The following is a 14,602-nucleotide window of genomic DNA, read 5'->3' on the forward strand; positions in this document are numbered from 1 at the left end:
TCTTCGGAATTAAGATAATTTAACTGAGGATCGTATAAAGCACCCAACACAATTCTTGGTGTGGTGGCTGGCTGGAGGAGGTGTGGAGGCTGGCTGGGGGAGAGGACGGGAGGAGATGGATATAGGAGTCATGTTGAAAGAGACTCACTGAGTGATGATGAGAAGTGTGGCCACAGCGTGGTGATGGTGGTAGGGGTGCATTCAGGAAAACACAGTGGACAAAAGTTCATTTGAATGGCAATAGGACAAATTAAGATGAAAGAGGAAAAAAAGTCAATACATAGTCAAGAACTAGTGACCGTAGACCTCAAGATTGAACTTCAAATGAAAATTTTTAGTTTATGTGGAAAAAAATGAAAAGAATCTCAATGAATGCTACTTGAGGGCTAGCACTGTGTTCTTTCCCGGAAAAAAAGTTTCTCTTGGGGAGTGGAAAGGGAAGTGAATTCCAAAACAAATGGGTCTAGCAATTAAGGACACAATATAAAGAATTTATTCCCCATTGATTTCTATCATACTGTTTTCATGTGTTACTTGTTAGTTATTTGAAAGGACCTTACTTTTTGTTGAAAAGAGGCAAAAGAGGCAACATTCATTTCTATTAAGGGTAATAAGACAAATGAAAGCTACATTTTGCCAACGTTTCAATTTCTTGGCCCATCTGAGTGTCAAATATTGTTCAAAATTTTTCATCTAATTTCAAGTACAAAAGGGGAAATAGTTCTGGATTGACCAAGGCATAGGTGTAGAGTAGCATACAGATATTGTGGCTATAAAATAATTATTAGAAACTATTTTGTGAGTTATGTATAAATAAATATATAAATAAGTAAATAAGAAACATATGGACTGCATTTCCCTGGAAATACACTTGGATTTGAAAATTAGAAAGAAAAACTAACCACTTTGGCAAAAAGCTGACAAGAGTTTGCCAAACCCCAACAGTTGGAAAAATAGCTTGAAACATTTGAGGAACCCAAACATGGATGAGTTTGCCCTAGTTAGAAGGCCTTTTACGGTCAGATGAATGTGGGTAACAGTGGAGGAGGTAGGATGGAAAAACAAATCACGAACAACACACAGTTTGGCATTTTTCCAGCCAATTTAATGGGAACCCAGATTAAAATATTCCACAGAAGGTACCTGACTCAAACTTTCGCACTAAACAAGATCAAGAATTTTCCGGGTAGTTGACCCAATTCGAAATTGTAAGTGTTAACAGCTTAGTATATTCACATCACCTGGCATCCTACCCTTTCAAGCGTACACTCCGAGACTTAGTGACCAGGGTTTCAAAAAGCTCGGGGAAAATTGTATGAATGACCACATGGATAGGCACTCTGCCGGGGAGGAAGGACTAAGGGGGCAGGTGATATATCAGAAGTGAATTCTAAGTAAGTAATTAAAAAATTCTGCCCATGGAGAAGACAGGAATGATGTCCCCAAGGCAATTCACAAATCTGGACAGAGACGCCTTGGTTACCAGAATATTTGCCAAGCAGAAACATAGAAGAGAGAAGTGCTGGTTACTAGGAAAAAAATTACAATGGAAAAAAACTAATGAAGAAACAGAGCACAAAACTGAGGCTTTTGAGAAATGCTAAGAACCATAAAAACTTATCATTCCCTCAACAACTATTTATACTCCGAGTAAGAACCAAAAAAATGAGATACAGTATCAATTTGTGTAAGCTTAAGAACTAGGATTCATAGGGTGGAATAAACTACCATTTTATGTATTGTTTTCATTTTCCCTATCAGGGGTGATAATTATCACACTCAAGTGAATTCATTTTATTAAAATTTGAGCCTCAAATTAGCAAAAAAAAAATACACACACACACACACACACACACATATAGCAAAGGACGTTAACTTTTCGACATGTTACACTGTCTAGGCCTGGTAAACTCATGGGAAGTACTTGCAATATTTTAGAATATTAACTCAGGAGTAGTTCCTATCTTGAGAAATTTAAAGATTTAACTTCAGTTTGACTTATTGGAAGTTTTCTAGGAGAACCTGGAGAAGCATGTGTAGTAAGTAAGAATCACTAGATAAGTCTCAGACTCATGGTTCTGGGAGGGAGTTTGGAAGAAAAGGAATAGACATGCAAAGAGATGTGGAATAGTAATTGATAAGCACAATAAACTCATTTCAAATAAATGAGACAGAATAATTCAAATAAATTTTTAATGATTTAATAATAATTAAAAATTCTGCCCATGGAGAAGAAAGGAGTGATGTAATGTAAAAATAAAATGAAACAAACCATAAAATCCAAACTCTACAGAAAGTCTAGTATATCCAAAGTATAGTTCCTAGAGCAAGACATCATGCATTTGTTTATTCAGCATGAGGAAAATGAAAGCCTACTCTGTGTTAGAACCCGTCCTAACTACTAGAGCCCTCTGATGCTTAGTTTTATTGTCAACAAGGCTATAGTCCTCAGTTTTTCAAACAGTGATCTAGTTATATCTGTGAAGGTATTTTATAGATGTGATTCACATCTATAATCATTGACTCCAAGTAAAGGAGATCATTTTGGTAATCTGGGTGGGCCTGATTCGATCAGTTGAAGGGCCTGAAGAGTAGAACTGAAGCATTTCTGAAGAGGAGAAACCTGTGGACTTCAGCTTCAGAGGGTACCTGAGAGTTCCAGCCTACCTTCTTAAAAGCCTGCTTTAGGGACTTTTGGAGTCACATATCCAGCCCCCTCAATTGGACAAGCTGGTTCCTTGGCAATAAACATCTCAATGTATATGTCCTATCCATTCTGTTTCTCTGGTGGAAGCTTAACTGATAATACAGATTTTAGTTCCAGAAAGTAAGATGCTGCCATAACAAATAAGTAACTCCATGGAAGTGGCTTTGAAATTGGATAATTGAATAGAAGGTGGAAGAATTTTGAGACACGTAATAAAAAAGCCTAGACTGTCTTAACCAAACTGCTGGTAGAAATATAGATGTTAAAGCCCTTCTGGTAAAACTCAGAAGGAAATAAGGAGCATGTTATTAGAAACTGGAGGAAATGTGATTCTTGTTATGTAATAGCAGTAAATTTAGCTCAACTGTGCCCTACAGTTGTGCAGAAAGCAGAACTTGTAAGCGATGCACTGGCTATTTACCTGAGGAGATTTCGAGCAAAGTGCTGAAGATGCAACTTGGTTTCTTCTTTCTACTTCTAGTAAAATATGAGTGAAAAGAGGTAAATTGAGGAAAGAACCATTAAACAAAAGTAAAATTGATAATTGGGGACTTTCTCAGCCTATCCAGATTACAAAAGACGCTAAAATTAGCAGGTTCATTGTCAGGAGAGTGTGTTCTGAAGAGAAAGCACAAGTGTGGCTGGACAACTTTCTGCTCCTGCAAAGAGATGAGGCATAGGACTCATGGATCTCCTTAGCTTTCTCAGAAGAACATAGGGAAACAGATTGGATTATATAGGTGAGATCCTTGGAGGACACTTTTGTCTAAAGGAGTGAGCCCACATGACATACATCAGAGAGCCACATTTTTTAAGAATGTTGTATCAGGGGCGCCTGGGTGGTTCAGTAGGTTAGGCGTCTGCCTTCAGCTCAGGTCACGATCCAGGGGTCCTGAGATCGAGCCCCACGTCGTGCTTCCTGCTCAGTGAGGAGTCTGCTTCTCCCTCTCCCTCTGCTGCTGCCCCTGCTTATGTGTGCTTGTTCTCTCTCTTTCTCTCTCTCTCTGTCAAATAAATAAAATCTTAAAAAAGAAGAAGGAGGAGGATTATATCAGCAAAAAAAACTGTCAGGACAAATGAAAGAGGGTTGCCAGACTCCCAAAATTCTAGAAGCAGGAAATAGGTTGATAACATGACTCAGTTGCAGACATGTGCTACCATTCAAGAAAAATAGAATACAACTCCAAAAGCAGAGACTTTGTCCTGAAGCTACACCCACAGTTTGAAAGGCTGGGACAGTGGTCACAGACACTGGAACCGTAGGCCCAGAGCGTGGAGCCATAGACCCGGAGGCCAAAGACTCCATCCACAGGGGATTATTCCCATGCCTTGAAACCCAAGGGAACATGCCCTCCTTCATAATTGCATGAGACCAGCGACCCTCGTTTTCCTTTCATTTTCTCCCTTCAGGGATAGGAATTTTTATATCTGCTATGCTAAGTCTGGCCCACCATTATATTTTACGAACAGATCACTTCTTTTCTGGCTTCACAGGTTGGCAGACAGAGAGGGATTTTTGCCTCGAGGTGGATTATACCCAGAGTCTCATCTATTCCTGATTTAGATGATTTAGGTGATGACATTTGGGACTTTTAATCTGATGATATTTAAATGAGATTTTTGGACTTGAGTTGATGCTGTAATGAGTTGAGACTTTTAGAAATGAGGGCATGGTGTGACTGTATTTTGTGTCCAGAAGGACATGACACGTGGGGGCCAGAACAGACATAGTGAATTGAAGAGTGGCCCCTTAATCCCTAGAACCCATAAGTGTTACCTTATTTAGAAAAAAAAAGATATTTGCAGATGTGATCACATTAAGAATCTTGAGATGAGATTATCCTGGATTATCTGGACACGCCCCTAAATCCTATCACACGTGTCCTCATAAGAGTGAGTCAAAGTGATCTGACACAAACAAGAGAAGGAAAAGTGACCAAAAAGGCAAGAGATTGGGATAATGGATCTACAAGGCAAAAATGTTGAAAGCCACCAGAAGCTGGCAGAGACAGAGAACATATCCACCGCTAAAGCCCCCCAAGAAACCACCTCCCTACCAACACTTTGATTTTGGTCTCGTGATCCTGATTTTGGACTTCTGGCCTTCAGAACTGTGAGAAAACAAATTTTAGGACACCAAGTTGTGATCATTTGTTGAAGAAGCCACAGGAAACTACTACAGGTACAAACAAAAGTAGAGAAGGATTCTTCCACTGCAATTATGACCCTCTCCTGGAGGCCAGATGCATGGGAAGCCCTTGCAACAAGGGCAGGTGCACAAAAGAGGAAAGATTGGTTTCTCCTTGGGCTAAGGAACATATCACAGCAATGCTTTGAGTGGTAATTACAGGTTAAATGCATCTTCTCCAGATAAATAAGAGAAAGGAGGTCATTGACCCAGCAAGAATAAGAAGTAAAAGGATTTAGGGGCAATGAAAGAGTAAGAGGTGTTGGAAAAGCGGAAAGCAATCCTATTCAACTAAAATACGGAATAAATGGAAAGAAGGCCAGCAATGAAGTAACAGAGGCAATCTGGGGCCTTATCGTTGATGATCTTTGATTTGGTACTGAAGATTTTGGAATTACTCATGTAAGAAACTCTGATGCAGTTAGTCAATAGGAGTTTATGAAATAATTTATATATTATATATACATAACATAAATATATATGTGTTCGCCCCAGAAGCTACGCAGAGAAGAAACTAAAGTGAGGGCCGTGAGACAAGATCACTTAAAAAACAACTGCAACACCCCATCTGAGATAATATGACAAAGGCGACAGAGAGGAGGAGATGAATTTCATTATTTTTTTGAGGTCAGATTGCCTGGACTTGCCGACCAAATTAAATGTCAGGAATGAAGAGGAATCCAAGGTTTTGTTTTGTTTTGTTTTGTTTTTTCTGCCACGGACTGAATGGATGCCAATGCTATGAACAGAAAAAGGAAAGATGGGGGAGCTTGTGGACTGTTTACTCAACTCATTCATTCTTTTAATAAATATTTACTGTCCACCTACTTTGTCCAGGCTCTGGGCTGGTGACGTTCAGCTTGGGGTGACTCCAGGACCTTCAGAAGGTCAAGCAGTACAAGAAGGGTGAGGAAGGAAACAAGTCACTCGGGCAATGTTTAATTTTTTATGTTTGTTTCATTTCATTTTGGTTTTTGAGTGGGTTGGCTGTGTGGAAAGTGGTAGATAGTAGGTGAAGACGTTGTAGATTAGACAGGGGAGGTGGCAAATGTGCCATTAAGGATGTGAAAGGTTGCTCAAACAAGAGGTGAATTGGCTGGCAACAAGAAAGTTCTATCTCCTTGAGCACAAATGCAACTTGGTAACTTTTGAATGATTGATTGACTTTGAAATGTTCTGGCTTTAAATATAAATGGCATCCCATTTGAGTCTCCTCCTCCTTTTATATGAATTTTTTAGACTGTAGCACTATAGAAAAATGTACAGTGATCTATGGATATGGACATTCTAGGATGCTTACAGCAGCTAGATAATGAGGCACTATCAGTATTGGGCTTCACTAAAATTCCGGGAGCAAACTTAACAAAGAAGTTCAAATGAAACTGCATTTGTAATTTAGCAATTCTTACACAGCAAAATGGTATATATAAAATGATATACATTTATATACAGTGAGATACTTATTACATTTATATGCTATCCAAACACATTTAAAAAAATATAACAGTCTAGGAAATAAACCAAAATATTCCTCTTTTTATCCCCACCCATGATGCAATGGTACAGATTACAAAAATAAACAATGATTATTTTCTTTTTTGCTTGAAAGTCAGGATTGTTCTTAGTCTATGGGCATTATGTTGATAATCAACGAGTGTCCAAAGATTCACAAGCCAATGACCACATACAAACATCTCACAAGTTTGATGTCTTGGTTCAAAAGAAGATAAACTGAAATAATAGAGAAACTTTCCATAGCAAGAATTATGTGCATGGTATTTGGCATCCTTTTTGTTCTGTGAATGGTTCGTTTTCATGGATGTAAAAATGGCCGCATTCATATTCTGAGCAGAGTTCAAACTTTATCATATCCTTTTGGGAGGTATTCCACAGCATTGCTATTCTGTAATTCTGCAGCAGAGAAATTTCCTCTTTCTTTTTTTTTTTCTTCTTTCTTTCTTTCTTTCTTTCTTTCTTTCTTTCTTTCTTCCTTCCTTCCTTCCTTCCTTCCTTCCTTCCTTCCCTCCTTCCTTCCTTCCTTCCTTCCTTCCTTCCTTCCTTCCTTCCTAATTCTTTACTTCTTTCTTTTTTTGAGAGAGGGAGAGAGAACACGCAAGCAGGGTGGGGGCAGAGGGAAAGGGAGATAATCCCAAGCAGTCCAGTCCCAGCACAAGCCTGGCAGGGGGCTCAATCCCAGGACCCTGAAATCATGACCTGAGCTGAAATCAAGAGTCTGACTGAGCCACCCCGATGCCCAGAGCAATTTCTAATTATTAAAGGTTCCAAAGTACCTGGTACTATATAAAAATAACTTCTATCCACCCAACATTGCTGAAGAGAAATCTTATTGTAATAGATATGGAAACTGGTAATTTTCTCATTTTAATGGATAAAGAAAATATTATTTTGGACATTTTAATAGATGAGGAAATTTACCTGGCAGAATGGAGTTTCAAACCAAACACGTGATTCTTCAACCCCAACGCCAAGCTACTTCATAGACACACTATTTAAAATAATCAAATAATTAAAACATATTTTGGGTGTGTTTGACCCAGATTTAGTCCTTTGAGAAAAAATAAAATTTTTCTATTACAATCAAACTTCAGTGTATTTATGGATGTTGCCTTTAGTTGACATAAGTAAAGAAGAGTTTGCTCACTTCAACTACAGATGCCATATCTTTGGAGTTCAAAATGTATAAATTTATTTTTAACCAAAGTATACAAATTACCATAATATTTCAGCTAAATAAAAACTCAAAGTATAGTGAGTTGGATGCATTTTTTTAGATAATTTTTTTCATTTAAAAAATTATTGTTGTTGTTCTTTAACCATGCAAGAGTGACCGCATGTATTTATAGCTTCTCCCTTACCTTCTCAAGAACACACTGAAATGAAAAGACTAAGCAATTTATTCTCTTACTTTCCTGTCTCATATTCCTCTCCTCCTTCCCTTTCTTTGCCCAGCCAAAAACCTTGCTTCCTGCAAATTAAGAAAATAAGACTTTCACAAACTAGTGATTGTATCCAAGCTTTATTTAATTCTTGGGTATGGATAGGAAGGCTATTTAAGAGATCAACCTATAGCTACTGTAAGAAGTCATTGTGTGATTATCAAAATTGGTAAATCATTATTAGCCTACCACCAATCACTATGGAAGTCAGTATCAAAAGAAAGAGCTAAACTTTTTTAAATAATTGTTTCTGAAAAGCAGAACTAGTAGGTGTGGAGGCATGGAAATACTATTTTTTAACTCCAAGCCCTGTAGCATTTACTTAAAAATCTATATGATAAAAAATAAAATTGATGAAATTGTAAAATTAGAAGCTGGAATAAAATACACAAAAATTATAGTTGCCTTACTATTAAGATGTTATTCTGGGTGATCATTTTACTATGTTTTTTGCGACATTTTAGAATGTTACATAATTCATACAATTTTCCAACAATTCCTTATACAGAATAAATTCTTTTGTATTTTATTCTATTTTAGAAAACATTTGAAGGGGGGGCGCCTGGGTGGCTCAGTTGGTTAAGCGACTGCCTTCGGCTCAGGTCATGATCCTGGAGTCCGGGGATCGAGTCCCGCATCGGGCTCCCTGCTCAGCGGGGAGTCTGCTTCTCCCTCTGACCCTCTCCCCTCTCGTGCTCTCTATCTCTCATTCTCTCTCTCTCAAATAAATAAATAAAATCTTTAAAAAAAAAAAAAACATTTGAAGGGTTTGCAAAAGAACTAACTCAGTAGTGGAAGAGGAGAGAGTACATAAATTTGTATATATTAAATCATACTCCTGTAGCCAGGACAAGAAATTACACTCTCCTGGGCCCATTCTTGGACAGAACACACGATGAGAGAGGACAGAAACATTTTCCAGGATTAACGGAGCTTCTGGTTTTATCAGGAAATGTAATATGCTAAAGAAATTACGTATCAAGGAGGGTTTCCAGCTCTGAAAAGTGGATGCACTAGGAAAATGAAATGCCCAGTTTCTTATCTGCAAAACTAACGATCCAATCTTAGACCAAGAAAATTCACCAAGGTAGTAAGAATCTCCCAAGCTTTCTTGGTAGATGGTAAGCTGATTTCAGAAGGCAGTTCATTCATGCCTCAGAATGATACGTAAACTATCAGAATCATCAACAAGTATTGTCCTTGATAAGGACGATGTCAAGGCACAAAGAATTGGCTAGATTTCCGAATCTCTGATTTTAGGTCAATAGCACATCATCTATATCCAAGAATCAAAAGTGAAGATGATTTAAAACAAAATGAAGATGAAATCTCTCTTTCAAAGGCTTTGTCTTCTACTCTATTCTTTTCCTAAACCACTGTAAGACAGTCCTTAAAGGTATAGCTAATCACTTGGGCTGTAAATGAAATGATCCCAGTCCCCTTTGGTTTTCCCATGGATGCAATGTTGTAATAAGAGGATATTTCCTAATCAACATCCTGATGCTCAATTTTTTTCATAAAATGATCAGTTTCTCTATTAAAACTGTTTCTCATCAAATCATAAATTTCTATGCTGCACAGGATAAAAGTTGAACAGTATAGAGAAGTTGATATACTTGAGTAATGCAGTAACTAGACACACAAAAATGCTTAGTTCACTGAAGGTATAACTGATAGAAATACTTTGCGGATAAAAGTAAGCACCTAAGGACCTCCTGGGGAGGAACAATATTCTATATTAAGGGACAAGACCTGGAGTCAGGAAACTTGGGTCATTCTCTTCTCTGACACATACCACTCTTTGGCTTCGCCCGAGTCACACATCATTTTCAAGTTTTAACATACCTGTAAATGAAATAAAATTTATAATGTCCTTGTCATAAATTTCTTAAAGAATTAAATACGCGCATCTAAACAAAATGACTGCTATCGTGACTGTCACATAGAAAGTGCTCAGTAAATATTTGGCCATTGGTACCACTTGGTAAAAAATGAAAGAATGTTCACAAAGGCAAGCAGTTAAAGCTTTACATCATGTATCCTACATGATTTTTATTGATTATTGGTAAGGAATACTTGAGACCAGGAGTCAAAGAGAACCCAGGCAGAGGGAGGCCATCTGAAGTCTTAAGTATTGGTTCATGTCAGAAAACAGACATTCCCAATGACGTAACTGTGCATGGCCTCCTGCCAGAGTTCTGAGGAGTTGGCAGAACACTGAGCACGTGACTTATCATAAGTCAAATCAACGTAAGTGAGGAACCACCTGTTGTTTAAAACAAGTGCCTCATTGAACTTGTTAGAGCATGAGAAAACTCAGGGAAAAAGTGGTATCTCTGATGTAAAACGCATAGTCCTCCCTCTACTTTCTAAGAATGCCCTTTGCCACACCTGTATCTGGTCCAAGCATCTCTTCTAAGCTTCCTCTTTGGAGAAGACTGGGAAGTGGGAGCTGGGGCTTCCTATGGCAACACTTTACCTGGGCTCTGCCTTCTTCACAACACTGTGGATCACTCTACAAAAGAAAATAGGGAGGTATTCCCTTTAGCTTCATGTATAAACTATACTAGAAAGCCCTATCCTACCTACTTAGCCTGAGTGCTGTCCCACGTATAGGTATTCAAACTTTAATTTAGTTTCTTAAACCAAACACCATCACCATTCACAAAACCTGTTTATTTTTTCTTTCCCTTCAACTTAGCTAAGGGAAATTCTCTCTCTCTCTCCTCTCTCTCCTCTGTCTCTCTGTCTCGCTCTCTCCCTCTCCCTACCCCCCCCTTCTCTCCATTTTTTATTGAGAAATAACTGATGTACATCCCTCTATAAGTTTAAGGTATACAGCATGATGGTCTGAGTCACGATTACTGTGAAATGATAACTATAAGAGGTTTAGTTACCAGCCATCATCTTGAATAGATGTAATAAAAAGAAAAGAAAAAAAGTTTTCTCCTTGTGATTAGAACTTTTAGGATTTAATCCCTACATATCATACAGCAGTGTTAGCGATGGTCCTTATGCTATACATTATATCCCTAGTACTTAGTTATCTTATAAAGGGAAGTTTGTACCTTTTGCCCACTTTCCTCCAATTCCCCCCTAATTGAAAAATTTTCGCTTTTTAACATTAAAGCTAAATCCTGCTTGGATATTGCCACACATTAGCTGACAATTTTCTCTTTCTTCTCTCCTCACTGTTAAAGCTCACTAATTCTATCTCCATTTGAACTGAATCAGCCTTCCTCCTCTCTCTTTTTTTTTAAATTTATACTTAATTTCTGTTTCACTAAAAAGCCTCTGCACTCCTTATAAACTCCCATTTCTTTCAGTGAGTGAGTAGAGGACCCCTAGACCATCCTGGCACCCTGATCTTGGACATCCAGTTTCCAGAACTGTAAGAAATAAGGGTTTGTTGTTTACCAGACACCTGGTTTGTAGTATTTTTTTGTCATAGCAGCCAAAATGGACTAAGACAGAGGCACACTAGATGAATTAAATCTTCAATACCTTCTTCCAAGCCACTGTCTTCAGCTGTATGCAGAGTATATGGCTGTATTGTATATAGTTTTATTTTCTGTGTATTGAGATGTTCTGGCATCTTAACAAAAAATTTAAAAAAGCCTTCCGACTAGGGAGGCACTGGGCACTGCCCATCCCAGGACCTGCCTTTGATATGCAAGCTGACCAATCCAGAGCCATACCTCCTCTACCTAGCTCATGTACTACAGGAAACTGCCTTAATCAGCCCATGGCCGTGCATCAGGCAACCAGGGACCTCACCTGTGGCCCAAAGCCTGATGAAATCACCCAAGCTAGATAATCCTAAACTCTTTACCCTGCCTTGCCCTGCTGTGGAAACACCAGTAAAGGCCTCAGTGCCTGCCATCTTCCGCTTCTGGGTCCTGACCAACACCTGGTATTCCCTCAGCTTCCCCTGCGAGGCAAGCCATGCCTATCATTCTTGGGAGAACTGGATTGTTAAACTGTTTTCCAAAGGCATAGACCTCTCAGTGTCCTCGGTCAGAACCAGGCACAGATTATTAGTTTTCTATTTTAAAAAGATGTTTTTTATTTCCAATATTTCTAATTTGTTCCTTTTTATACCCCCTTCTTCTTCTTTTTTATTGTACTTTAACGCTGTTTTATAATATCCTATTCTTTCACGTGGAAATTATGTATTCATTTACCTCTCCACATATCCTCAGAAACTTTAAAGTATTAATCAGCTGGTTCCATGAAATTCATTTCACCCCTGAAATTATATTCCTATTTTGACTGTTGATTGTGTTGGCTGTACGCTTCAACATTTGATTTCCATGTATGTGTCACCCACACGCTTAGATAAGGATGTGTTTGTTTGTTCTTCGCTTTTCTTCCATGCTCACCCATGCTGGCTTAATGATCATTAGTCGCAACACCCTGATATTGCATATTTCAGTGTTCTCACTAGAGGAGGCCCTGGGGACATCACAGATAAATTCACTAGTGCACTAGGTTCTCTGGTTCCATTTCTGAGCTTAGATCCGTAACTAACCTTACTATATAGCTTACTACAAACCATTGATGCAAAGAGCAGGTATTTGCCATTTTCTTAAACCCAATGTCATGATCTAGGCATGCTAGAGAGAGGATTTAAGTTGCAGCTACAAGCAGCAAGACTGACTCCAGACCTCTGTGTATGAATAGAGCACTTTGGTTTTGCCCTTAGCTCCTTACAGAACCAGAGTCCTAGTTTCCACTGCCCACCGTCCCAGAGTCCATAAAGCCTATGCCTCTATGACTTGGAATTTATTTCTGATCCAAAGAAACATCTCTTACAAAATGCCTATTTCTCTTTTTCTATTTTACCTTATCCGTCTTGGTTACATTTTTGAGCAAAGGGATGTAAACATGTGTAAGTATAAACTTAGTATTAGTTTATGTACTCAGACATGTAACTCACGTAAGTTTTGTGTACTGTCTTGATCATAAGTCTGAACACCTTGTTAAAGATAACACTCTGGGGCGCCTGGGTGGCTTAGTCGTTAAGCATCTGCTTTCGGCTCAGGTCATGGTCCCAGGGTCCTGGGATTGGGTCCCACATTGGGCTCCCTGCTCGGCGGGAAGCCTGCTTCTCCCTCTCCCACTCTCCCTGCTTGTGTTCCCTCTCTCGCTATCTCTCTCTCTGTTAACAAATAAATAAAATCTTTAAAATAAAATAATATAAAATAAAGATAACACTCTCTAAATCAAAAAGAATACAGCATACTTTTTTCAAAGAAAAAGCATAATTGAGCAAATAGTAAGTTCTGGACTATGACTTCATCTCCACTAGCAGCAGCATAAATACTGGGCTCCCATACTGGACTAAGCTTTGTACAGAAGACTCAGCATCTGTTGGGTTTAGAGACATGGGAGAGTGATAAATTATCACAACCCTCCCTTTCTGAACAAGCTGAGAAATAGGCCATTCTCAGGATGGATCAAAATGTAATTGTCCCATGGGACACCCGGGTGGTGCAGTCTGTTAAGCATCCGACTCAGTTTCAGCTCAGTTCATGATCTCAGTGTCATGAGATCAAGCCCCAAGTCGGGCTTTGCACTCAGCGCGAGGTCTCCTTGGGATTCTCTCTCCCTCTCCCTCTGCTCCTCCTGCTCACATACTCTCTCTCTCAAATAAATAAATCTTAAATATATATAATATATATATTTACTATACACACACACACACACTTGATTCTCCTTCCTTCTGACTTCCTTGTTTAGTCTTTTGGACCTACGTTTAAAAAGAATTACAAACAAGATATTTACCAATCTTGCTCCACACAACTTTGAGCACAGAGAACTCTGCCCCATTAAAAAAAAAAAAAGTTCATCTAGGCTTGCTGACATTGACCGTATTAATTACTCCCAACAGGGAAATCGGACCAATCCAGATTGGGCAAACCAGTTTTCTTTTTCATTTACCTACTAGCTGATCCTCTCTTTTTGCCTGGGGAGAAGTCAGTAGAGATGTAAAGTAAGCAACAGTGTCCTTCGATTTATATCCGAGAGCAGCACATTTCTCAATTTAATGAGTGTGTGACATATGTGGAGAGCTTCTGAAAAAGCAGGTCCAACGGGTCTGGGGCAAGGCCTGAGATTCTGCATTTCTAAAAGCTCCCAAGGCATGAAGACACGGGTTTCAAGTACCAAGTTCCTGGAGCAGTGTTTTTCAAATCCTTTCGGGAGATCCCCAAGATCAAAATTATTTTTATACTAATATAAAGGCATTACACTGGAGTTTTCCAGAAGGTACATGACATATGATGTTACAGTGATTGAATATAGAAGAAGGTATGAGAATCCAAATATAGTCTATAGAGAGATTTGCAAAAATATAAAACAATATCACTCACTTTACTAAATGTTTTTCACTTTGGAGAATATAGTTATTTTTCAAAAAGAATATATTATCTAAATTAGCATTGAATAGTTTTATTATTGTTATTAGTAAATGAGTCAACAAATATTTATTTTTAAGGTCTCATTTCTATTATCATAACTATTAGTAGATATAACCACATATTGAGGACTGTTCATAAACCAAATATTTAGAGGTTCTCAGTAATTTTTAAAGGGATAGCAGGCTCCAAAATATCTGAGATTCACTGCTTTATAGAGGGTAGAAATTTATTTTCCCTGTTTCAGCACAAAAATTAAGAAAGAGAAAGCATCCTACTCCATCCTATGAAGAAAACATTGAGAGCCCACACATTTTCAAATCCTACCTTA

This window comes from Callorhinus ursinus, unplaced genomic scaffold (genome assembly GCF_003265705.2).
Source record: "Callorhinus ursinus isolate GAN/ISIS: 27379988/994484 unplaced genomic scaffold, GSC_fseal_2.0 scaffold1, whole genome shotgun sequence".
In the NCBI taxonomy this organism is placed as follows: domain Eukaryota; kingdom Metazoa; phylum Chordata; class Mammalia; order Carnivora; family Otariidae; genus Callorhinus; species Callorhinus ursinus.